This window comes from Podarcis erhardii (assembly GCF_964252035.2).
Source record: "Podarcis erhardii genome assembly, chromosome: 6".
NCBI classification, from domain to species: Eukaryota; Metazoa; Chordata; class Lepidosauria; order Squamata; family Lacertidae; genus Podarcis; species Podarcis erhardii.
The window spans coordinates 25535055-25562025 of NC_138510.1; the positions used below are offsets into that span (position 1 = coordinate 25535055).

The 26971-nt window shown below is 41.5% G+C and overlaps 1 long non-coding RNA gene across 1 annotated transcript in view; it reads right to left on the reverse strand.

Moving 5' to 3' along the window:
• Positions 1–1327: 1327 nt before the first annotated feature.
• The window catches only part of LOC309345231, a 61191-nt gene continuing 35547 nt past the window's right edge, over positions 1328–26971 (reverse strand). Inside the window, exon 3 of the long non-coding RNA XR_014158122.1 lies at positions 1328–1487. This is a non-coding gene — a long non-coding RNA (uncharacterized lncRNA). The remainder of the gene's footprint in view (positions 1488–26971) is intronic.

Genomic DNA, 26971 nt, shown 5'->3' on the forward strand with positions numbered 1-26971 from the left:
ATGTAGATGCCAGCTATATTTATGATGGGAGGTAGAGTTTCATAGCCAGGGTGCCACCCAAGAAAAGACCCCATTTTGAGTTACTGATCAGTGCACCGTGCACAGTCCAGGCTGGAGTTGGGAGATGCTTGGGGATTTCATTTGGTCTGCATTTTTAAATGAATCAACCTGATTCTCTTTTTTTGTATAATTTTTTATTAATTTTCCAATATTACCACAGTTTTTCAAATTATACAGATTTCGATTAACATCAAAATAATTCAAATTCTTTCCAAATTCATCCAAGTGGTTTCCCGCACTCCTGGATTAATGTTTTTTGTCCAGTTCTTATATTGCTGTGGCTCATATTTTTTTATTAACATCTAATTACATTTCAATTGGTATATTAATCATTAATACAACAGCTGCATTTTAGCGATTATCATTCACCTTATCTAATTTTCCATACGATTTCAAATGAGGTGCTCTAATTATTTCCCTTTTCTCTGCGTGTGTCAGTTTGAATATGTCCAATTATAAAGTTCTTAGCCTTTGTCTGCTGTCCCATTCTTGAAATTCCTCCAATTGCTTTTGTCTCTCAGCATAGCTGGGGTGGGGCGATAATCCTGGAGAATTCTCAAAATTCTCATTAGATCCCATCATGCTCTCACCTTGCTTGGTGTTTCTGGACAAAAACATACTCCAACAGCCCACTCTTTCTTGCTACTCAGTCAACATCTAGAAATTTCCACAGCCCAAGAAAGAGGGATCCAGCTTTCCAGTACTTTCATTTTAATTGATCACCATCAAAGTCTCCATGCCTCCCTCATCCAAGGCTCCAAATTCATTTCAACTTTACAACTGCATTTTGGCCAAAGTCCACTTAAGTTGTATCTCTTCTCTATTTTTTTTAAGGGGGGTTGAGATGGTATCCAATCTAATTTTCCAAGATAATCAATTTCAGCATTAGAGCGCCCCCCATCTCTTACCTCACACGTAGCTAAATGTTCTTTTAATCACAAGTTTTATTCCATACTGCCATCCAACCTCATTTTGTATCTTTAAAATTTTGCATCTGGAGATGGTGGCCAAATCATTAATACCCTAACTTCCAAATTTCAGAACACAGAACAATGCAGCTGGGTAATTTCACAGTTATGATTACATCTTCTCTCGGAGCGTGCCTGACTTTAAAGCCAATTAACATTCCAATTAACAGGAGAACCACTGCTTCATAATGGTGGCATAGGAGGGTTTTCGCCAGGCGAAGTGCTTTTACATTCAGCGCCTCCCTGCCCCCTGCATTCCATGCCGGAGGTACCGAGACTGACTGTGAGTGAAGCCCATTCCACCCTTCCATGGGAGAAAATTCCAAGAATGATTTACCCTCTATCATTCTTGTTTTTCTCCGCCTTCGATCCCCCCTATGTTGTGGGGGCTGCCTCCATAAAGGAAGATAGGAACCGGAAACCGATTTTCACTACTTGGACTATATTTGTATTATTATCCTTGAAATACACACACACAGAGGGAGAGAGAGAGAGAGAGAGAGAGAGAGATTATTTATTTATTTATACCCTGCCCATCTGGCTGGGCTTCCCCAGCCACTCTGGGTGGCTTCCAACAAAAGATTAAAAATACATTAAACATCAGTCATTAAAAACTTACCTAAACAGGGCTGCCTTCAGAGAGAGTTAGTTACAGGACCACACAGAGAGAGAGGGGGGGGGACTTCCGGGTTGGCTCCTCCGGCAATGGCTGAGCTCCTCCGATCGGGAGGAACTTACTCCGTGGAAAATAGGGTCTGACCGCCACGGCGAAGGCGGAGACCCACTGAAATCACAGGCAGAAGAAGCCTGTGAACCTGGGATTCGGCTGGCACCTTTTGCGCCTCCCCTACTCACAGGGAAACCCTGTTTTGGGGATCCGGAGCGATGTGGGGTGAGTGGCGTGGTGCTTTGAATCAACTGCTTCTTTCACGGAGTGAAGCCGCATTGCCGTTGCTGGAGAGCGCTGACTTTTTTCCTGTGGACAATTGGATTTTAAACAACTACCCGTGAGTAGAACGGAAAATTGGATCTTTAAGTACCTTAATTTGGCGCCGAAAGTGGGAAGGTCATAAACAGGAAGTCCGCCTTCCGCTTTTGTAAATAGACTGAAGCAAAGACGTTACAAGCTAAAGTCTTTGAAAGCTTTTGATAAAGGATTAAATCTCCATCGGTTAAAAATACAAAACCCCCCTTGGAAGCAGGTGAAGAGGGGGGAAATTTTGAACTTAGTAAGCCTGCAGGAGTGAGGGGAAGATCAAATTACCACAGCTCTGAACCTGGGAAAGGGCTGCCAGATGACGCTTGGGGAAAGTTTATTGACAGAACGGATTTGACAGCTAGCTAAAATAAGAGCAAGATACTGTTTCCATTGTCCTCTTCTACATTTAAAATGGAGGAAAAAGTAACTGAAAATCGAAACTATGTTTAATACCTGAGTTGTGCTTGAAAGAACTGATACAAGTGGAGACTGTTTCCCTCTAGAGGGAGCCTTTGAAATTGTTATAGGAGTGTAACTGGGAGGTCTCCAGCTGCAAGATAAGGATTCTGAGAACCAGAGATTGACCTTGGACTATTCAAAATGTTGATAGGAGAAGTTATTTTGACTGCATTATGTAAGACAAACTATTTGCTGGAAGAGATTCATAAAAAGATGGATGACATGACTTTTAAAACTGATAATTTGGAACAGAAAGTGACTAATATGAGACAAAAAGCGAGCACCAACACAGAAATAATTCAGGACCTGGCACAGGAATCTACCTTGGCAGAACAAATGGTGGAGGAAAAGGAGAAAGTCATTGTTTTTGAACCTAAAATAACACAAGTGGGATCCTTAGTTCTACAGAAGCAAATTGAGGACTATAAATTGAGGCCTTTTAAGATTGAATCTAGAAAAAGCCAGATTTTGAGGATTGGATCCCGGCTTGGACTGAAGAAGGAAAGTTGGAAAGATCTCTCTATCCAGGGATTAATTGACTTTTGGGAAATGGACTTGGATTTGAAGGAGAATGAAGTTTTGGGGGCCTTTGGATTTGGAGGAATCTTGAAATACGTCCTGAAACACTGTGTAGACTCTAGCTTCAACTATGGAAATTTGGCTGAACTGTCCAGAAGGAATAAAAGTAATGTTAGGATGGAGTTCTCTCGAGATTTGCTCTTTAGCATTAAAGAATATGAAGAAGATCTGCAGAAGGGACCTGGAAAAGAGTTAAGAGCCTCGGACATAAGATCTCCAGGTTGATTCACTATATGGAATTGATGGAAAGGACTGGTAGAATCCGAAACCAGGGAAAGGAGTTGATGGAAGAAGATTGGAAAATTTAAAGTTTATATATAGAAATATCACAGAATTAATGAGTGATAGAAAAATGGTGGATTGATATTTTATGGATTTAGCAGAAATGTTATAAGGAGTTAAGCATATATAAGTATTTTAGTTTTAATGCTAAAATAAGGTTAAAAAAATTGGTGAAAGGAGGGAAAGTAAAGTTACATTATATTGAGATAAAATACAGAACAAAAATTGGAAAAGATGGAAAGGATTTGCTGAAATAGTTAATCGAATTAGAATACAAAAAAGGGAGGTGTTAGGAGGTCAAGGAAACAAGCAAATGAAAGATAAGTTGGGAAGATTAGTTGTGTTTTTTGTTTTTGTTTTTGTTTTTGTTTTTGTGTTTTTGTTTTTTTCTCTCTTTTTTTTCTCTTATTGTAATGTGTTGTTTTGTCTTTGTTTAATATGGTGTTATTACTTTTACTTTTGTTTTTTGTAACCCTTAAAAATTTTAATAAATATTATTATTTTTTAAAAGAGAGAGAGAGCGCGCGCGCTAAATGCATATTTTAGGGGGAAATAAATTAATTAATAACAACAGTGGCAGACGATTGATGCATAAATGGGATGGAATTGACTTGTGAATAAAAGGATGAGAAACTGACGTAGAGTCATGGAAGAACAGAATTGTAGAGTTTGAAGGGATCCTGGGGGGTCATCTAGTCCACTCTAAATATTTTATTTTTGTTTCCCAGAGGAAAGGTAATAACATGATCAAGAAATTTTCAAGAGCCAGGGGGCATTGAGACATCAGCAGCAGTGCCTCCCCACCCCACACACCAGATTGAAATATGGCCACTGCTGTGAGTCACAATAGCCCTACTGTTAGCAGCCTAGGAGACAACAAGGATGGAACGTCAATAAAACATGCCTGCCTAATTAATAAGCAACCAGTTAGCTTAAAGCTTTATCTGGCTTTAGATTCCATATAATAAGAGTAGCAAAAAATAACAGTTAAACTGTAAAATGAACACTGTAATGTTTCAGGAGGGAACAAATAGATTTTCTCCTAGGCCAAAATGATCGAAGTAGTGGCCTATTCAGCCAGATCCAATTCTCAGATAAATTTAAGGGAAGCCTTTCTATGTATAAACAAGCATAACTAATTATGCCATCTCATGCTAAAGACAATTTGTGAATACCTGCAGCAGAATGGAGTGTTTTAAATGAAAGCAACACAATATATGCAGTAAAATTATTTTGATTCCCACTTAGCAATGAATGGGAAAATGCAAACTGCACCATGCACTGCTGTTGGACATCTTCAATGGAAATGGAAAGGAAGTCCCATTAAATGACTGCAGATTGCCCCATAGCACAGTTTGGTGCTTTTCTTCCACTATATTTTATGAATGCTACAGAATGTGCGGAGGTGGAATAGTGGCTGTAGACTTAGCCCTAATTTTTGAAATCAAAGAGCCGACTTGATGATGCAAAGTGCTGAATCATATACAGCTGTGGGCTGCTTTTAATCCAGTACTGGCATTTGGCAGAAGTCTGTTACCATTGCTGAAATAACCAGGACTCTATGTCTGTTTGTGTAATCCAGGACTCGATCTGTTTGTGTTGGCTAGATGTGCATTCATTTCTGAGATTTGGAATCTGGATAAATTCAAACTACCAGTTTTCAGTGAGATTTTGTTTTGTTTTTAAAAGCAGAACCAAAAATTATAGCAGGACATAGCAAATGGTAAATGTTTGGCAACTGATCTTACGGAGAGCCCCCTCTCTCTCACACATCCCTATGTACTTTGATGCACTCCCCCCCCCATTGCTACTTTTTCTATTCTGTCCTTTAGTGTCATCCTATGAGCAACATTAGGGACGTGGGTGGCGCTGTGGGTCAAACCACAGAGCCTAGGACTTGCGATCAGAAGGTCGGCAGTTCGAATTCCCGTGACGGGGAGAGCTCCCGTTGCTCTGTCCCTGCTCCTGCCAACCTAGCAGTTTGAAAGCACGTCAAAGTGAAAGTAGATAAATAGGTACCGCTCCGACGGGAAGGTAAAGGGCGTTTCTGTGTGCTGCTCTGGTTTGCCAGAAGTGGCTTAGTCATGCTGGCCACATGACCCAGAAGCTGTCTGTGGACAAACGCCGGCTCCCTCGGCCTATAGAGCAAGATGAGCACGCAACCCCAGAGTCGGTCATGACTGGACCTAATGGTCAGGGGTACCTTTACCTTTACCTATGAGCAACAGGTCCTGGAAAGCAGAATATATGTTGTTGTTATATGATCAGGGGCAGGGGCAGGGGACCATCTGCTGGGGTTCTATCACCCAGACCCAAACCACTACTGGTAGAGCAGCAGTAAAAGCTGGTAGCATTGACTCAGCAGTAGTTTGCTACTTGCCCTAGTAGGTAAGCAGTGCTGCATAAGGGCATTTCTTTCTCCCATGTAGCCTGGGAGAAGGGCTGGTTTGTGACTTTCCTCCAAGCCTGAAGATTTCTGACGGACTAGTGTGAGTCATGTTGGAGGGGAGGTTTCAAAGGGAGAGTTGTCTTTGCTGGCAAAGAGGTGGGATCAGATGTTGTGTTAGATAAGAGCATCAAATCATGCCAGTGCTAGAATAGATGAAAGGTTCTTCTAGTACAACATTCTGCTTCCAGGATTAGTCAAGTAAATACTCCTGGGAATCCCATAAGTTAAGCAAGAGGCAGAGAGCCTCGGTTCCTTGCCCCCAGCATCTGATAATCAGAGGTGAACCTCCTTTTAACACAGCTGACAACAATTGGCAGACCTCCATGAACTTGACTAATCACTTTTTAAAAGCTATCTCAGCCACACACCCACACACCACTTGTAGTAATGGATTTATGTGCTAAGAATGTGCTGGTCAGCAAGTATGGTGCTGCAAGCCATGGTTTACCATGCTGGAGCTGCCACACATGCCCTAAGTACACTCCCCAAATGAAGAGTGGTGGGTGGGATGAAGCAAAATTGCAAGAAGAACAATGCTCATTTTATATGCTATTAATTAATATTTATCTATACACTCTGAGTTGGTGAGGCTTATTTGACATTGACACTGAGCCTTTCGTGTCCTTGGCTCAATCCTCATGAAAACCTTTCTTTGCACCAGGTCTTGGCAGACAATTGAAAAGAAAACCATCTATAGTTGATGATCTGTGATTTTAGTGTTTGATGTGGTGTAATACATACAAACACACACTCTTCTTACAAACCACTTTCATTTTTCTAATGAAATGGCAATATGCAAGGAAATGTATAAATTCACACTCACACCCCACAATATGCAAGGAAATGTATAAATTCACACTCACACCCCACAGTTCTGTTCCAGCTGTCATCAAGGGCACACACTCCTCGAGTCACCAGGATGAGAACTTGCATTCATGTCCTTCAGATCACCCAGCAGTATTTCAAGAGTTGACAGTCTCAGGAGCAGCAAGGTAGTCATTGATAGAATAGAACTTCATGCTGAAAGATCCCACATAGAAAAGAGCAGCCAGGAATCCTGGAGAAAATTCAACCTAAGCTTTCCTTCCTTTGTCAAGCATTGCCAAAAGGGCTCATTTGATTTCTATCCATGCCAACATTTGCCCACATTTCACAGACCTGCCACTACCCTCCCTCTCTCCATCTTGTAACCAATCCCTCTGCCTCTACAGCTCAGATTCCTTTTTTTTTTCCTCTTGCCAGGAGCCTGTGGGTTCAGGGTCTCTCTTGGCAACTCAGTGTGCTCTGTCTGACAAGAAAACTGAAGTATTTTCCCAGAAGCTCTTATCAGGAAACAATGTGTCAAACAAGATGAAACTAGCTCTCTGTTCTTGGAAGACTTACTACAATTCCCCTTATGCCTGCAGAAGCAATGTTAACACTAACCAGCTACGAAGGACTGCAGTGTGAATATAGGGTTGCTGCTTTTTTTTTTGCTTTTTTTTTTGTCTCTTTCCCTTTCTCGTTAACAAATGTTATAAATGCTTTTCTCAGGTTAAAAGCTGGGCTGGTTCCCCATTTTGCTGCCTGAGAAACATCTCCACAGGGGTCTCTCAAATGTACAACTGTTGGAGAGGGAAAGAGCAAGGCATCAGAATCAGTTTGCCCTGTAGTGGATCCATGTTTACACCTCTCTCTCCAGCTTTGCTGTTAATGAAGAAGGCATGTGCAAAAGAAAAGATGCAACCTTGTTCTGTTAACCTTTCTTAAGATGTTAATGGCATGCGGAGGGAGGGATGTGGTTGACTTTGATTTGATTCTCTCTTAACAACCATGCAAACTCATGGAGCGGAGGGGAGAGGCGGCAGGGAAAATGGTAAATGGAAAAGCTATGTACAGGCTCACCTGGCACCACTTGTACTGAAGTATTTATGACCAATGTTCTTCCTGCTTGCAATCCAGGGATTCAAGTTATTATTTGCTGTTTTGAAAAATAAATGTCAATTCCTAAATAAATAAAAGAAGCTCGGGTATATTTTTCTTCATGAAAGCTTTTCTCTTTTTTTATGCAGCAGGCTTTTCCATTTATATATTTCCAGAGCCTCCAAGTGTCCCTGTTTTCCAGGGGCAGTGCCAGATTTACAGAAGCCATCCTGGTTTCTGATTTGATCCCAGAATGTCCCACATTTCCTTAGTATGTCCCTATTTTCATTGGATAAATGCTGGACGGCATCGAATTATGCGACCCCAAGCCAAGGAGATAAGTAACTATACATTCTTTAGGAAACATCTGAAGGCAGACCTATATAAGGAAGTTTTTTAATGCTCAATGTTTTATTATGTTTTTATATATGATGAAAGCCCCCCAGAGTGGCTGGGGCAACCCAGTCAGATGGGTGAGGTATAAATAATAAATTATTGTTATTGTTATTGTTATTATGGAATAGGACACCTCTATTTTCATTAGAGGATGCGGGTGGTGCTGTGGTTTAAACCACTGTGCCACTTGGACTTGCCGATTGGAAGGTCAGCAGTTTGAGGCCCCATGAAGGACTGAGCTCCTGTTGTTCGGTCCCAGCTCCTGCCAACCTAGCAGTTCAAAAGCATGCTGTGCAAGTAGATAAATAGGTACCGCTCTGGCGGGAAGGTAAACGGTGTTTCCATGCACTGCTCTGGCTTTGCCAGAAGCGGCTTAGTCAAGCTGGCCACATGACCTGGAAAAACTGTGGAAGTGGACAAATGCTGGCTCCCTTGGCCTGTAAAGCGAGATGAGCGTTGCAACCCCAGAGTCGTTCACGACTGGACTTAACTGTCAGGGGTCTCTTTACCTTTGCATTTACTATTTTCATCAGAGAAAAGTTGGAGGGTATGTATTTTTCTCCCCACCCTCCCACAGCTAGCCAAAGCATGGGTTTAAGATGCTGGAATACAGTAAGCAATGGAGCCCCGTAAAGAAATAAAGCAAGCATTTTGTTAACAGAAAAGTTCATCTGAATGTATAAAACTCTGTTGGCTAACATGATTAGCAAGCTTTGTACTATCTCAGCACAGACTTCAGAACAGTGGTGGGCAAGGTCTCCGCAGCTCACCTCTGCTCAATTTTCCAAGATTTCCTGAACTCAGGAAACTTAATGAAAGCCCCCAAAGACCACCAAGATTTGGGGAATCCCCAGCCCTCCATGTTGCCACTCCTCCCTTCTTTAAATTCACCCCAACCACAAAGACACCTGTGGGATGGAATGATATTAGGAGCCAGGAGGTGCTGACTAGTTCCCTAGCAGTAATCTCAAGCATGATGGGGGGAAACAAAATTCTCCACATCTATGCCAGGAATGGGAAATCTGTGGGCCTCCAGACATTGTACCAAGAAGTCCAGCAAATCCATTGTAGCAACTGCCCATGCAAAAAAATACAGGCTGATTGTACCTCTACAAGGAGATGTTTTCAGCTTCTGTCTTATGGAGATATTAACATCTCATAGAACAGGATATCACATGGAATCATAAAGTTGGAAGTGACCCTAAGGATCATCTAGTCTGAACCCCTACAATTCAGGAATATGCATCTTTCCTTTATGGGGATCGAACCAAACACTAACCAACTGGGCAACATCACCAGTCTGTTATGCCTACAAAAGTGGGTGATTCTGGTTGCAACCCTGTACACCTGGACACAAGTCCTGTTGAACACAATGGGGCTTATTTCTGAGTTGATATGTATTGACTCTGTGTCTTTCTGTATATGGCATCAAATAACACCTGCTAAACCTGGAGCCTTTCGTGTGGATAAATGTAAATGAGCTCTCCAGTGGAGCCTGATCCTTTTTTAAAATAATGTTGTTAGAGTAAGTTAGTTTACTGTTAAATAAAGGTGCTATCACGCATAAATATTTATGTCTTTGAAGATGTCAAACACTTTAATTAGGAGCTACACCTATAACTGGATTGGGCTTAATTGAATCTTTGAGCCAGACAAAGCCCAAGACTTTAATGGTCTGTAACACAAATATATTTGACTGGTGGTTAATTTTGTTTTGTTCTCCTTTTGACAAGTAAACATTCTCTTTCATCCTTTTATCCTTAGAGGACTTAGTGCTAGTTAAAGAGGCTAAAATAAACAATTATAGATGGGGAAATGCTCAATTTCTTCATCAAATGAATAGGAAATACCAAAATAAGAAAGCGGGGTGCGGGGGAAGTAACACTCTACATTCCCCATTGTTTGAGTGGTATGTGTTGTTTGTGGATGGATTCCCAGAGAGTAATGATTTTCAATGCCAATTCTAAAAAGGCCTTTTTTATGGAATGTACTGCTGTTTTAGTAAGGAAATGGATGATTGATTAAGAAATATGCAAAGCACAGAATTAATGTGAGGGTTTAACTCCTGAATCCTGACTAGGGACACAGGAGGAATTTATTTGGTCTGAATTAACTTACTTCACACCTCCTGAATTTCATAGATTGGACTGTAATAATCTCCGGGATTTTTCACTTCCCCAAATTTTATGATAGGCTGGTGCTTAAATAAATACTAGACTTCAATAATGTTAACACATGATGACCATGCTTGTGCTTGACGTTTTCTAAGGTCTGTGCCTGTAATAGCTGCCTCCTTCGATTCACTAGTCACAAACAGAGCTTGGAATCTCATACCATATGTCGGCATGGGTGCTCAGCAGTGGCAAAGACAACCTCAGCTTTTGCTTCAAGCATACGAGTCAGCTGATCTAGCATGAGAAGGCAGGCAATATGCCATGGTGACTATTAGCACAGAGGAGCTGCCACTAGCAGGGGAGGTTATATGCACTGACCCTGGCTGGCATATATTAGGTGAAAGTTACCAGGACTGATCTTTGGAGATTCAGCCACTCTTACAGAAGAAAACCCCCCACAATTCTGTACATGTTTTGTGCTCCTGTATTATTTAGCACTGCGAGGGGCTTTTGTCTTCTTCTGGTCTTTTTGTGCTCACAGATGTTTTAATTACAGAGGAAAGAGAGCAGATTATTCTGGCCATATGTCTCCATTCCACATAAATAAGGATCGCCACCCGCCCACCGTACTTTCACGGGACTATCAACAATCCCACTGACACTGAAGCTGTCGGGCCAGATAAGCATCTTCTACCCTTCAGTGAGCAAGTTAATTCAGGGAACACTGAGACTGATATGCCATGAAAACATTCCATCGAGAAACAGTTAGGCTCACACTGCAGCACAAAAATGAGAGGAAAAGGGTTCATTTAGGAATTTGGGGCCTTGCTTGGTTTGAAATGTGAGCAAAAGGGAGTGGAAGAGGGGCGTGCAGAACAGAGCAGGTGTCTAGTGTATGGCAGATTCAGGAAGGGTTGCAGTTCAGCAGCAGAATGCATGCAGAAGATCCCAGTTCAATTTCTGGCATCTCTAGGTCAGGCTGCAAAATAAAACCTCCTGTCCGAAAACCTGGAGAGCTGTTGCCAGTCAGTGTTGATAATAATGAGCTGGATGGATGGAGAAATAGTCTGACTCTCTAGAAAGCAGTCAGGATGTGGTTTCAGGATGTGAAGTGGGGAGGCTGGAAAAGACCTCTCCAGGAATAGAGCACCTCTGCTTATCAGGACTGCTTTATGTGCAATAATCAGGCAGGATCACACGATCATCTCCATATATGGTGATTATTGATATGGAATTATTGGTAATTGACATTGTTAATTTTAGGAACTGGTATTGCATGATGACACACTATTATAATTACATTTATTATTGAAATAAATTGTAGATTTGTCATTTTGGAGATGCTGTAATTAATTACGCTTTGATTGAATTGCTCTATTAATTATGCTTTGAATGAGCGTATGGTAGATTACGATTGTAATTATGCTTTGATAGGTCTTATTGTTAAAAGTACTGTGGTTTCTGTGCTGTGATGAAATGCTTTGGGAAGCTTATGTGGGAAAGTGACATAAAAGTTAAGGTTACCAACCGCAGCAATGATGAAGTAATAGAGGCAGGGACAAGGGTGTGTGGATGTTCAGAAGTAGGACTCATCTTGTGTTAACATGACTCTTCAGATAGCAATGGGCAAAAAAACCCCCCAACCCTGAGTGACTTGAAATAAAAAACTGCAGTGTAAAAATTTAAGAGTTCTTTCTGGATGAAGGTGAATAATTAATTAAATTATAAGGACAATTAACGGGATTTATCTTGAGCAAATACCTTAAATCCACCCAAGGCACGAACTGCCACACATCATCAAGGGCAGCAGCCGAATTTCAGAAAAATGCCCTGAACATCAGCTAAAACTCTCTCTCTCCTCTTGGCTGGGTGTTCTTTATTTCATAGAGTTCAGTGCTACACGAATTAAGGAGATAGCAACAGTGATAATTAAAATAGCAAGTTTTAGGTTCCGGAATGATTGCCAAAAGGTCAGGAAGAAAAGCTTTCTTCCTTGGCTGATAGTCTTAATGGCTTCTTCTAATTCAACAAAAGTTCATAGGTTTGGTGCAAGAATGCAATTGTAGAGAATATGTTATGTACAAGAAATGGCTTCTGTTTTCTTAACAACCTCCTTTGGCCTCAAAATGTGGGGAAATTATTGAGAAGGTGAGGATAAACAGCTGTGAGTTATGACTTGATTCCCCTGGCCTTTAGATGGTACTCCATAACTTATGTCAGGTGTACCAACACACCTAGTTCTCATTGAGCTGATTTAGGCTGTATCCTTGCCAAGGGGTGCTCATTTGATCAAATGTTCTTCCGTACAAAAACAAATCCCCTACCCATAGAAAACAAACTATGGGGTAGGCTAAGCTAGAAACTTTTGCCATGATGAATGATATAGCTAGCTAGCTAGCTAGGCAGTCAATCATCTGCCTTCCAGTGGTAGTCTCAAGTCGTGCAGCCCAGAGAGAGCTTTGCTAGAGAACTCTCTCTTCTGGTCTCCTTTTCTTTCCATTGGCATTGGTACTACCCTCAGTTTTGGAGTCTGCCAGTATGCACAATGTAACAACATGCATGGGAAGCTGCCTTATACATAATCAGACCAATGGTTCACCTAGTCCAATACTGCCCTCCCCCCAGTCTTACTACTGGAGAGCCTGTGACTATATGTGTTAGGGAATTAATATAGAGATTTTGTGCAGGCAGAGAGAATGGCTGGTGGGTTGGGAACAGGCAGAAACTCAATAAATAGGACTAATCTGCTTTTACAATTTAAATAATAAAGATTTGACCTAAACTCTGGGGGCTCTGGAACAACTTGTCCCACCCCACCGCGTCCTGGTGAATGTCACACCACCACAAGGAGTGCACCACTGCTGGTAGTACAACATCTGGGAACCCAAAGTTGGAGAAGGCTGTTCAGGAAGCAAACACATGAACAATGAAGTACAATATTTAGTTTGGCATCTTTGAATTTCCTGCTGCATTTGCTGCCTAGCAAGCTACTCCAGAGTTTTATGGAACACTAAAGTTTGCTTTATAAATGTGCTTATTCCCACTCATCAAAAGATCTGGAATCCTCCTGCTGCCAAGCATATGACTTCAGCTAAACTTAGTACTTTCACAAATATTACAATGTTGCCATGATGTCATGTCATTCTATCTTGTACAATAATATTCTTAAAAACAAACAAGCCAAGGTTTTATTTATTGCATACTTATTTTTGTTTAAAGCCCACTTCAAACCTCACTATAATGTTTTGGTTAGTTTGATTCATCCATCTGAAGAAATAAAGCGGGAGCACCATAGTTTTATTTATTTAAGAGACATAAAAGTGGCCTGATGCCTCCGAGGAGAACACATTTAAACTTTGATTTTGGGTTCAAAAGTCAAAATACAAAATACTACACAATATTTCTTCCTCAATCCATTAAAAAAAACACTTTTCAGTGGATTATTAATTCAGAATAAAGAGTTCAGATTCACTGCAGAAATCTCCTTGAAATTTCTATAGCTTTCATCTAATTGATCTGGATGTATGGTGAACCAAATAGAAAAACAGAAATACAGATCAACTATTTAGAATTTCTATGAAATTATTCACTAAGTCTGCTTTCATAATATTTCTGTGTGATCAATAAACATTATTCATACTTTACATAGGTGGAATTGGATGAGAAATTGAGACATGGTGCTATCTTCTGATCTCCCAGATCTAGAACTGTGTTACTGTGAGGGACAAATGTGATAAATCAAACTATTATTGAGGATACACCTACAAATTCACAAATTGGTTAATTTCTGGCTAATGTTGTTGTGTAGCTGACCCTAAAGTTTGGTACTACAACAATTTTCTCGTGCAGATACACCAATGAAGCATGGGTCTAGACTTCACAGCTGCTACAGAGTCCATTGTTAGGAGTCTGGCTTTTAGGTACATATTTGGCTTGACTAGAAGCAAGCATGGCAAGGCCAGAAGTGATACAGAGCCACCGGTTTTCTGGCTTCAATGAGCCACTGCTGTCCTAGCCATGTTCTAAAAGTACTGCCAGGGTATCCAGAACCAGAGAGACAAAAAGCACAGGAAGATGAGGAAAGGAAGCTTTGGCAGCCCTTGGACAGAGCTGAGTCTGACCGGGAGTCTCCAAGATTCCACAAACGTGGGAGAGAAAAACCTGTTTGTAGCTATGGGGATAGGCAGAGGAAGCTTCATCTGGGACATGCAGGGAACTGGGCATACCACTAGAGGGGACTCCTATATTTGGATGCTTCAGTAGGGCTCCTACACCCATTAGGAGACCAATTCAAGAACCCTACAGATGCAAGTGATACCCTTTGCTGTGCTTTTAGACCCATACAAGTTCTTCAGAACTGATTACTGGAGGATGCTTGTGTTGCTCCTGATAATATGTGAAGGCCAGGGCCTGATACCAGAGATCAAAAACTGTTTCTTCCACCTTGCAATATTACTGGCCAGGACAAATGTTGCTGTTTAACAATGCAGAAGTAGGCCTGTATGATAAAGCTATTCCCAAGCGGAAACTGGTTTGTTTATACTGTGTCAAGGTTTGCCACCATAGCATGAACGAATGATTTCAGCTTTTCAACATAACACTGCTCTGGCAGAGCAACTGGCTCTTCCATGAACAATTGAATTTTTACAGGGACTATGTTTTCAAGTCCAATTCAGAATGGTTCCTCTGTGCTGTAATTTCAGACCACTACACCGAGCTAACTGGATGCAGCTTTCTGTTAAAAAAACAATGGTTGGCCACTGTAGAAGAGCCCTAGAGGAAATCTCACAGGAAAGAGGCCTTAGATCCTGCAGTGTGCACATACATTCAATACCTGCTACTCCTAATTCATGTGTCAAGTGTTTCATTTTAGTGAAAAACTGCCTCATCCACTCTTCTCAAACCAATATGTGAACTGAAACGCAATTATCCCTTGAAATTCACATTTGGCTGAATTTTGCAATGCAATTCTCCCCAAAATAGTATGTACAAAAAATACATAAGTAAGGGTGGGGAGTGATATGCATGAAAGCACATTTATTAGTGAAAATAGGATTCAGAAATGTACTATATTGGTGAAAATTGCTTGCAAATATGTATGTTAGTTATATACAAATACAGTGGTACCTCTGGTTACAAACTTAAGTCATTCCGGAGGTCTGTTCTTAAGCTGAAACTGTTCTTATCCTGAGGTGCACTTTCGCTAATAGGAGTTCCCACTACATGCGTGCCTCTGGCACGCAATTTCCTCTCACATCCCAGGGCAAAGTTCGCAACCGGGAACAGCTACTTCTGTGTTAGCGGAGCTCGTAACCCGAAGCACGCGTAACCAGAAATACAACTCTATAAGTATATACAAACATATATACAAAATGTGTTTATAAGGAGACGTTTGAAATAAAATGCTGGTGCATTTGTGGAAATGTGGAAAACTAAAGTCAAGGTTGGAAAAAAACAACAGAGAGAACCACAATTGACTGATTTGTCCACCCCTTGCTAACACTGGTGTTGCTGTTGCTTGTGTGCATGGTGCTGGGGCTGTGTGGGTGTACTGGTGGAGCCAATCTGGTGGAGCCAAAAATTTCAAGGGCTAAATTTTTTCATAAATCAAGTACTATAGCAATAGCAATTTGCGGGTGGATGTTTTTCTATTGTTTTTTTCTACAGCAAAAATGAAGTGGCAAGAACACTTCCTTTATTGTTTCTCTGGCTCACTGTGCCATGTGTTGCACAGATTAATTAACAGAACTTCTAAAATTAATCTCAGGATTAAAGCACACATCATTTGTCACAGATTTAAGTTTACATGCATTTTTCTGCCTCTGCATTACTGATATATGTGCATCTGAACATAGATAAAAACACTGCCAAAGAAAGAAGAATATTGATGTGATAATCCTTGTGTTTCCATCAAGCTTCTTTTCATGTGGTGTTTTACTGATGCACACATTGCAGTTGGTAAAAATTTGCTCAAGGATTTTATTTAGACTGCATTTTTTAAGCAAACTAACTTGATTCGCACTTCCCAGACTAATACATGGATTGCAATGCACTCCTCTCTGGGGGTTTCATATTTCTCTGAATTTTGTGATACAGGACTTAGCACAAGAAACCCCACACCAACATGCATTTAAAAAAAATAAATGTTAAAAAGCATACAAGAATGCACATTTTAGGATGAAATGCATTAAAATGCACATTTTCAGGTTAAATGCACACAAAAATGAAATTGCCTGTAAAATTGCTTTGCTATATATATGTAAAAGGTGATAATTGATTGATTGATTGATTGATTGATTGATTATGCACCAAAACACACATTTTCACGTGTGTGTGTGTGTGTGTGTGTGTGTGTTTTAGATGCAGAAAAAGGAAACAGTGAACTTATGAATGGATCCATGTATAATGGAGACAAACCGGAAATAGATTGATCCTTTCATTGCTGCACACATGCACTTCTGGGAATTAGGGAAACAACACAGAGACAGAATATTCAATCAGCCATATGTACAATCACTCGAGTTTTGCATCTTGGCCAGTGTTTTATCAAGGCATATGACTGCAGGTGTGCCACAGTGTATTCTGCACACACAAAATTTTAATGTAATCTGCATGTGGACACGTTAAGCCCCTACTTATTTGCCCTGCATTATGAAGTTTGTAGAATTCACAGTGCATCATTTCCATTTTGGAAACAAGGCAGTTCATTCAGAACTCCAAATCTGAGAGAAATTTGGACGGTGGGCATCCTGGGAGCGTCTCCATTTCAAGACAACCTACTAATCCCTGCTACAATTTGAGCAATACTGTACTGTATTGGTGTGCGGGTTCAGCTCTTGTGTTGTGCAGGTTAAAAGGCCAAGGACGTGTGGCTGAAGATAACATGAAAATCTGCAAGCCCAGTATGGGCAGCTTAGACCATGAATATGTGGTCAGAACTCGAGAGTCAATCAATAGCTTTTTAAACCAGAAGTCATCATTTATTTGGCCTGAGTCACTACTGGCTGTTGACTGGAGGTTTAGTACTGCATTCTTCCTGCTTGAAATGGAAACCCACTCACCCTGCAGACCACTGTTTAAGCCCTATGGAATGTGCATAGGTGTTGCACATGATCAGAAGCTTTGTGTAGTTGTGTTCTCAACAGTATGGAGAGCCTACACGCATTCAAGTAATAACAGGAACAAAATGTGAAGCAGAACCTTTCTGGTTCACTGCTGAGTCTTTTATCCACTATGTTATATTAACTCAGATTTACAGGACCCACAAATTAGCTGGCTGGGTTGGAAAAAAAAAAACAACTGGATTAACTGGCAGATCCCTTAAGCCCAGATTCCCATCTTTTTCTACAACTTTTGAAAATACGCATCGTTTCCATTTTCCACCCGAAGCCATTTAAACAGAGAGAATACAGATTTGTGGACAACCGGTTGTTTTCAACAATATTCTCCTACAAGCTAACACCATCTTCATGAGAATATATTAAATAAAATGTATGGTTGACAGAGAGTGGAATGCCACAGTTCATAACTACAATTAACCACTATTAATTAAAGGCTGAAAGATAAATGAGCCATGAGATCCATTTATTCCTAGGTTGGGAGTATTTAAATTCACAGTAGGATGCGAGCCAATTTTTCACAGCGCTGAAGGCCTGACACTGCAGGAGATGAAAGCACAGCAGCAGGGATCACGTTTTCCGTACTTGGAATTAGCAAAGAGGTTTGAGTGATGAGCATAAAAATATAGGATGAGGCCTGCTGGATCAGACCAAAGGCCCATCTAGTCCAGCATCTTGTCCTCAGATGGGTCAATCAGAGGCCTGTGGGAAGGACCTGACTGCAACAACCCTCTCAGAGGCATATTGCCTCTGACAGTGAAGGCAGAACATTGTCCTCATGGCTAGTAGCCACTGATAGCTATTGATGGCTTGAAGTAGCCTCCACACTTAATCCACAGTAATGTAATTATGTGGGCATGCTATGATATATTTTTTTAATTACGAAAGAAACCCTCAAGAAAATTTATCAGCACCTTAGTACAGATTTCTCCACATTTTTACATCAGTTTGATTTTTTTTAAAAAAAAACCTCATGAAAATTCATCAGCATTTTAGTACAGATTTCTTCTAATATGTACATTTTTGCAAAGCATTTTTTGCCTAATACGGGCAAAAAATCTGTATGTTATTTTCACCATCATGTGCATTTATATGCATTTTTGTACACATTACCTAGTTGGAGAATTTCAGAGAAAGATGAAATTCACTTTTTGTATTGTTTCAGGAAATGTAAATTAGGTAGGCTGGCTTTTCAATGTGATCTGATATGAATTTCTCCCCCAGCCTAAGTGGAGAACCATGCCTTGGCTCCAGTGTTGAAGTACATAGAACAGGGCCACCATCTTGACCATGATATCTGATAGCAAAAGGTATTGAACCAACCACTTGCTTTACATTGATATACCACTCTTCAACTGAAGATCACAGGGTGGTTCACAACATAAGAATACAAGACAAAACCACAAAATACATAATAGAAACAAAAACAAAACAATAACCCCCCATCCCCTCCCACATACACATTTAAAAGAGCATAGGGTGTTAACTAGCCAAAGGCCAGGTTGAAGAGAAACATTTTTGCCTGGTGCCTAAAGGTATATAATGAAACACTGGCCCAATTTCCCCGGGCCAAGAAAATTCTGTTATTTTGGCAACCCTGACTCTCTTTAAAGAGTGGTTTGGGTACTAGTATTCTAGATACCCAGAGTGTTTGAATCTGGATTCAGACAATGTGGGGGCTTTCTATATTTGCTTGTTAAGTGGTCAGAGCCAATGAAATATACCCATTCTCCTTAATGTGCAGATAGCAGTTCAACAACTAGCAAAATAAGAAACTAGACTGGCCTGTCATCTGCCGCAAAGTAGATCTCTTCTCTGGCTCTGCATAAAAGGGAGATCACAATAATGTGAGCTACCTTGACCAGGGGAATTTTAGTTTGTTTAAAAAGAAAGCAAGGGTATGTATTAAATTGTAGTATTTCATCAGCTTCCTCCATTATCGTTTACAACATGAGCAACGGTAATTGCAGGCAAAGGAGAACAAGGGTCACTGGCACATTGTGACAAAAGGACTACTCAGAGCATATGGGCTCTGAAGTGGAGCATATGGATTTATCCCTGAAACACGTGGTCAGCCATATGCCCATGGATCCTGGCTCAAAAGAAAATCCTCTTCCCTCTTCCCTGTGGCTTTGACTAGGTCATGAATCAGCTGCTGCCCAACATCTTGCGCCATTGGGCAAGTTTGCTTTTAATTAGTACAGTGAGTTTCAACACAGTGTGAGTAGAAACCCAGGTAGAAACTGGACATATGGCTGTTCCCAGACAAGGTAAAGTCTGGAGCTGAATGTCCTTCCTCTTGCCCCTCTTCAGCCTCGATCTTATCTTTTGTCTTGTGCCAGTTACATTTATCTAACTTTACTTACCTTCCACATCCATAACAAATGCTGTTCCCTCATTCCCTTGACCTATGGATTTGACCCACAAGCCCTGCAGGGAACATCAACAAGCTGTTAACATAGCCTAGGATATGGCATCCAGCCAACTAGCAGAGAGTCCTTGCCCCTTTCCTACCACAGCCCCTCTCTTATGCTTCATCAGCCTTGACTGCCCACAGATATCTAGCATATGTTATATGCCTGCTGCTTCCCTGCTAGAGGTGGCTCCTTGTAGCTCTCTTAGTATCTGCCGTGCAAGAGCAGTCTGGTTAGAAGGCAGGCATGTGTGATCATTGAAATGTTGACAAGAAGGCTGAGAATGGCAGAAAAGATAGTGTCTACCTTGGCACGCATGATGATCACTCCTTCTTTGGAGAGAAACCTGCCTGAAAATTCAAAGCTTAATGCTCTGCTCAGGATGCTTTAGGATAGACACTTAAGCCTAAATGGACCCAAACTCGATGTTTTGCTCATTGCATGAATACGGACATCTCAGCTCATCCTCTTTTCTCCATGGTAACATCTAGTAATGCAAAAGGTGTGACATGATGTGATCAGGTTTCCCCACACCTGCAACTGACAGTTGAAGAGGGACAAGAAACTCAGGGCCTGATGACATGGCATTGTCCATTTTGTAACAGTGGATATTCTAGGGTAGGGATGGGGAGGAGATGCTGGCTGCTGTCTTTAGAGCAGCTAGCAATGCATCTCTCACTATAACTTAGGCTGCAAGCCTTGCCATTACAATTCAGAAGTAAGTCCATTGATTTTAATGGGACTTATTCCCAGGTAAGTGGGGTTAGGATTGCCGCTTTAGTCCCTTCCTTAGAAATGTATGCTATTCAAATCACAAGGTAAATATAATAGTGAGTTCCATCTGCACAGGAGTAGGAACTTGCATTTGCAGTTGAATAGATGTTGGTGGAAAGGAGACCTTGGCCTATGCATTCTCTGCTCCAGGACTTTTATTTGCCAATCAGGAAAAGCCAATGCAAAGCCATCAAGACATTGTTGCATTACAGCTACCGTCATCCCTGACCACTGGCCCTGCTGCTTGAGGCTGATGGGAGTTGTAGTCCAACAACATCTGGAGGGCACCCTGTCTTAAACATTGACAATGAACCCTGCTAAGAAGAACCAATTGCTTCTGTGCAAAGCAGAAAAGTGTGCTATTTGTTAGGCTATGAAGTTGCCTATGAGAGCTGGTGCTGTCAGTGTCTAAAAGCTGAGTCCCCATTTCAAATCTCATCTCCATGTTGCAATTTGTGGGATGACAAGGCTAATTTACTAATTTAAAATGTTGTTGTAAGGATTTTAACTAGGTGACCAAAGTGCGCAACACTTTGAACATTTGAAAGTACTATAAAAATCATGGGTAGACAACACGGTGCTGGAACCACAGTCAAAACAAAGCCAAAGATGCAGGAAATGTGGTCCAGCAAAATCCGGATGGCACCCCATTTGCTGCCCCAATATAAACGACTCTTTTCAGAAGAACACCTTAAGTCAATGCATGGAGTAGGGGGAGACTGAAGCTGTGCTGACTGGCAATGTAGCACACACTGAAATTTGCATGGAGGGAGTTTTAGCACGTGCACCTGTACACACAAAGCCTTGTGTGCAATCTGGAACTTGCACGATCAGGGGTCCAGGTTGCATAGAAATCTTTGTACATACCATCGCACCTATTTGTGAAGGCTCTTTCCCTGCAGGCATTCACTCTGTGCACCTGGATACCAGCAGATGGGGCTAGTTGGTTTTAGCTACATTAAGCTTTGCCCTGCTCCCCGCTCAAAAGACACCAGGTTAGAGAAGACTTTCCTAAAACTAAAGACAACATATGGATCTTGACGAAGGGCACTTTCACTGAATATGGTGAATGCCTTAAAATAGCCAGGGCATGCATCTGCTTTCCAAAAATGTCCTTAAAATAAACTAGTGATATAGGAGGCCAACATCTCAAAAGCCTGAACAGAGATTTTAGCTTGCCTGTGCTGTTTTATATTTTATTTTAGAAACAAAAACACAAAAAACCCTAATGCTCTCAGAACTGGTTACTGCTGTAGACAAGATGGAGTGGATGGATCATTCATATGACTCAGTAAATCAGTTACTATATTAGTATGTTTTGCATTTCTTCACTTAGTTTCCAAGGACAGTCCAGATAAGGAACAGAAAATAAATCTCAGAAAAATGGAAAGGGACCAAAGAAAACAAAATGTCTTTTTGAAGATGCTGCTAACCATTAACTGGCATTTCCCGCACAATCCCTTACCCTAGAAGATTACTTCTCAACCTACTAAAATAAATAACCAGGGGGAGGGTTGCATCTGAGTGAAAGATCAAGGGCCCAATTCAGCCCTTGCCCTGAGCATACTACTGGGTGCATATAGTTCTATACAAGCACAGTTTAATGTACACGGAAAGGTTGCTGACAAAGGATTGACTGTAGATGACATTCTTACATACAGCAGAATATTGGTGGGAGGCTGTGACCAAAGACTGGATTGTCTCATGGAATTGGCTAGCCTCTGCCTCCATGGTTGGAGGCAATAATGCTTCTGGATTTTAGTTGCTTGAAACTCCAGGAGGGGAGACTGCTCTTTTACTCAAATCCTGCTTGCTGGTTTCCGACAAGCATCTGATCAGTGACTGTGAGACCAGGATGCGGAACTAATTGGACAACAGGTCTGATCCAGAAGGTTATTCATTTGTTTTTGTGTTCTTAATTGTGAAGGATGCAGTTTTTATTACTTGTTTCTGGGGTGAACTGAAGTGCTTCCCCCAACCTCACCATATTTTCCTCATGGCATGAGGTTGGCAGAATGTGAAAGCATGATGTCAAAGGCTCTCCTCCCTCTTGGTGCTTCCTGAAATTTTGGTTGGCTGCCATTTCTTTTCCACCTAGGATTTTTCCGAGACGGTAGGAAGCATTGTTCTTATATTGCAGATGATCTGGCTTAAAGACAGTGCTAATCAGGATGTCAATCCTGTCCACTTTAGCCATTCTCTCCGCATCAAGATTACCATTGTATGAGCCCATTGGGCCCCATCCAATCTCATATTCAACTCACGTGTTGGGGGTTGAATTATGCAACAGGGAAACTTTGCTACTTGAGAAGGTTCACCATGTAATTTGAAACCTTGGAGGCCCAGTGTCCTAAATTACAAAGGGAGCCTGTTCAAGTAGAACACATGGAAATGGTGGGTGGGTATGCAGGGGAAACATGTTCATGCCCACTCTCTCCCTCACATGGTGGGGACATCACAGAGGAGGCATCATGACTTAGCATTGCCATTAAGCTATCATTGTGTGAGGGCAGTGCTTCCTACCTTTAATCTAAGGGGGATTTGGAGAGAGGGTATCCTCTACCAGTGACCACAGATCCATTGGTCAGAAGCAGGAATATGAAACATGATCGCAGTGAAAAAAATCTAAGGCAGTGATGGTTTACATAAATCTTCCCTCTCTCAAATTTGCCAAAAGTGCTCCAACAGGAGTTTTCAACAGAGCCTTAGTTTGGAGGTGTAATGTATACTTTGTTTTTCATATTGTTTCCTGCCTTGAGAAACCATGTTACGATGCTGATAAAGAAAAAAGAAACAGGTCAACAACTCTCAGATATATAAAATCAATATTTGGGAGGAGTTACCTAAAATAAAACCTGTGTTATTTGAAAATGACAGGAACAAATAACTCAGACCCAAACAACTTGTCTCATAATAGGACTTGGTGGCAATATGTGCACAGTTCTCATTCCCATCCTTCCCTAATGCTTTCATGATTCAGCATTGAGTAACTTCACTTGCAGGCGACTTGTACCAAATCTCAGTGTAAATGACTTTGTGTTCATAATGTGCCATGATGAATACAGCAGAGGTCAAATTGGAGATATTGCACAGGTACCAGAAGGTTTGGAACAAGTGACTTATTTGCTGTCTTGAGGGGGGAACTTGTGTTTTTCTCCCCTGTCAGGTAATGTAACTTGAGAGGGACATTCCACAGTTATGTACACAGGCATACAATATGTATAATACCCTTCATTAGCAGATGACTAGGGAAATAAAGTCAGTGTTGCCTTACTTTATGAGAGTCAAACAGCCACATACTGAAATAGCTTAATGATTACATTGTATTTCCTGACTTATGGGAAGTATCAAGAGGTAGCAGTTCCCCTTACCCTGACAGCTAGTCAATTGAATTGCATATGCTTCTGTGAAAAGAACATGCCAGCTAGAAGACTCGTATTATTCTGCACTTTGGACACAGTCTGTAATATCAATCACAATGCATTACCAGTCAGAAAGCATGACAATGCCAAGGACTTCTATTTAAGGAAAAGAGTGAGGAAGATTGCCAATAGCTGGCTATTTCCATTTCCCCAGCTAGAGGCCGAACATGGGGTTACTGATCAGCAATACACACATGCCAGTTAAGATGGAACACTTGGATTTTGGCCCTGGAGTCAGAGGGAGTTCAACTTTTGTACAGGGCCCAGAAAATTGTATTAGTGGGCACTGAATACACAAAGTTGAGTTAAAAACTCATTGCAACTAAATGCACATGCATTGGTTACACTAATTTTCAGTAATCTACTTTGTAATTATCTCTGTGTATGACACACCACATTAAATTCCCACTCCCTTTAATATACAGTATAAGAAGTTAACACAGGGCTCTGGACCAAACCATCATCTGGATATGTTTTTTTTAAACAACTAGCTTGATCCTAGGCAGGAAGAACCAGCTGCACAAATATAAGATGGGGGACATCTGGCATGCCAGTAGTACATGTGAAAAGCATCTAGGGGTCTTAGTAGACCACAAGCATAACATGAATCAACAGTGTGATGCAGCAGCAGAAAAAGCTAATGCTATTCTAGGCTGGATCAACAGAAGTATAGTGTCCCAGTCAAGGAAGGTAATAGTCCCACTCTGTTCTGCCTTGCTCAGACAACACCTGCAGTACTGTGTCCAGTTCTGCGTGCCACAATTTAAGAAGGATATTGGCAAACTGGAATGTGTGCAGAGGAGGGGGACCAAGATGATCAAGGGTCTGGAAACCAAGCCTTATGAGGAATGGTTGAGGGAGCTAGATATGCTTAGCCTGTAAAAGAGGAGATGAGGGGAGATATGACAGCCATCTTCAACTATCTCAAGGGCTGTCATGTGCAAGATGGAGCAGGTTTGTTTTCTCCTGCTCCAGAGAGTGGGATTCAAAACAATGGATTCATGTTACAAGAAAGGGGATTCTGACTAAACATCAGGAAGAACTTTCTGAAAATAAGAGCTGTTCAACAGTGGAATGGACTCCTTAAGGAGGTTGTGAACTCTCCTTCCTTGGAGGTTTTTAAGCAGAGCTTGGATGGTCACGTATGTTTTAGTTGAGATTCTTGCATTGCAGGGAGTTGAACTAGATGACTCTTGGGGTCTTCCAACTCTACAACTCTATGATTATTTTATTCTATGTTTACTGAAGGGGTAAGTTCTGCTGAGATCAATAGTCTCACTCCCAAGCAATGGTAGGCCTTGCTTACAGTTTTGCTCCTTGCTTGTGGAACACTCACTCAGCAGGTGTGGTCTACTCTATGTGGATGTTTGGGTGTAGAGATCTTGCTGCCAAGCATTTTCAGGAAAATGTATGAGCTGTGAAATTCAAGCAGTCATATCTATGCACCCCCAAGGCGAGTTGGCCTTTATAATAGTTCAACCTATTAAGTCCTTGGATCATTTAATCCTGCTCTCTCCCTCTATGCATTTGAAAGACAAAATAAAAATCCCAGTCCCCTCCTCTACCCATGGCCAAAACAAAAATACTAATGAAACATTGTGCCAAAAATGGGGGGAAAGCGGGGGAAATGACCAGTTCAGTCTTCACCACTTTTAGAAGATTCTAATTAGGAAGCTGCCAGTGCCAGCCCCACAGCAGGAAGTCCACATTATTATCGCTGGCACGGTGCACAAGCTGACTGCAAAGCTGTAGGAACGGCTGCCGAACTGGCACAGTCTTCCCTCCAGATTTTGGCTGAGGAACCAGAACAGATGTCTAAAGGTTTTCTCTCCCCCCCCCACCATCCAGACACCCCCTCACTGTTGTGTGACCTTATGCCAGAAGGCTACATGCGCCAAGGCAAAGGTTACAAAAGGGTCAAATAAACATTTTCGATAGAAGAAAACATGTGAGTCTCTGTGATGCTTTAGTGGGCTTCAGAATGGTCAAGGTAGGGAAAGCTAAGAAGTGGCCTTATACAAAGGCTGGCCATTGGTCCATCTAGCTTAGCATTGTCTACACTGACTGGCAGCAGTGACCCGGGTTCTTAGATCCTGTCGCTCGGAAATTTTGGGAATAGATTCTGGTACAGTGGTGCCCCGCAAGACGAATGCCTCGCAAGACGAAAAACTCGCTAGACGAAAGGGTTTTCCGTTTATCGATGTGCTTCGCAAGACGAATTTCCCTATTGGCTTGCTTCGCAAGACGAAAACGTCTTGCGAGTTTGCTTCCTTTTTCTTAAAGCCGTTAATACCCGGGGAATCCGTGCTCCGCAAGACAAAAAAATCGCAAGACGAAGCAACTCGCGGAACGAATTAATTTCTTCTTGCGAGGCACCACTGTACCTTCTTCATGCAAGCTCTGTTCCATGAAGTCAGTGGCACGCAGAGTGTTTCCATCAAGGTAGAAACCATGAAGACCTGCTTAGCTTCAGTGAAGTTACAGCATCATGAACCTTCAGCCTTGGGCTTTCAATGAAGCATGCCTATGAGATTGTTTTTAGTGGGCTGTGTTAACTTGAGTATAGAGCTCCTCAGCAGTGTGTGTCTTTCTCTTTGTTCATTCATTCATTCATTCATTCATCCATCCATCCATTAATTTTATTGCATTTATATCCCACCTTTTCCTCTAAGGAGCTCAAGGTGGGGTGCATGGTTCTCACCCCCCTCATTTAACCCCCAAAACAACCCTGTGAGGTAGGGTAGGCTGAGAGACAATGACTGGCCCAAGGTCACCCAGTGTGCTTCATGGCTAAGTCGGGATTTGAACCCTGGTCTCTCAGGTCCTAGTCCAACACTCTAATCACTACACCACACTAGGTCACCACACTTTACTTGATTAGGTATAACTTTAGCAAGAAAGGCATGTAGTATCAGGGAGCGAGGTTATTACTATTTTTATAAAAAGTGTATGTTTTATGGAGAGATACCACCAAACATGACCAGTAGTCCTGGCTCAAAGAAGATCTACAGGGAAACTGACATCTGTCATCCCACAAGAATTATCACAGAAAACA